Consider the following 849-nt stretch of genomic DNA (forward strand, 5'->3'; position numbering starts at 1 on the left):
CACACAGCACTTTACTTTACACACACATACACAGGGCATGCAAGAAAAAACACACAAGACTTTACTTTACACACACAGGGGCTGGAAGGAAAGAACACACACAGCACTTTACTTTACACACACATACACAGGGCATGCAAGAAAAAACACACAAGACTTTACTTTACACACACAGGGGCTGGAAGGAAAGAACACACACAGCACTTTACTTTACACACACATACACAGGGCATGCAAGAAAGAACACACAAGACTTTACTTTACACACACACACACACATGGGCTGGAAGTAAGGAACACATAAAACTTTACTTTACACACACATGGCCTGGAAGGAAAGAACACACAAGACTTTACACACACAGGGGCTGGAAGGAAAGAACAGACACAGCACTTTACTTTACACACACACACAGAGCATGCAAGAAAGAACACACAAGACTTTACTTTACACACACACACAGGGGCTGGAAGAAAAAACACACAAGACTTTACTTTACACACACACAGGGGCTGGAAGGAAAGAACACACGCAGCACTTTACTTTACACACACACACACACACAAGACTTTACTTCACACACACACACACACATCCACAGGGCCTGAAAGAAAGCTTAGTTTTAGTAAGAGTATTACGGCACTTGCAACACAATAAGCTCATACAAGTGCCGAAGATTAGAGGTGTTACAAGAGAAACAAACATTTTTAAAAAAAATATTTGAAAAGGAGGAGAGATCAGGATGATAGATGTTTGATAGGAAAGAAGGAGCAAACCACACCAGCTTCGTTAACACCGTTTTTAAAAAAAAGAGTCTGGCAATCCGCGCGGACTGAAGCACAACTCAC

The sequence above is a fragment of the Aplysia californica genome, unplaced genomic scaffold (genome assembly GCF_000002075.1).
Source record: "Aplysia californica isolate F4 #8 unplaced genomic scaffold, AplCal3.0 scaffold00250, whole genome shotgun sequence".
NCBI lineage: Eukaryota > Metazoa > Mollusca > Gastropoda > Aplysiida > Aplysiidae > Aplysia > Aplysia californica.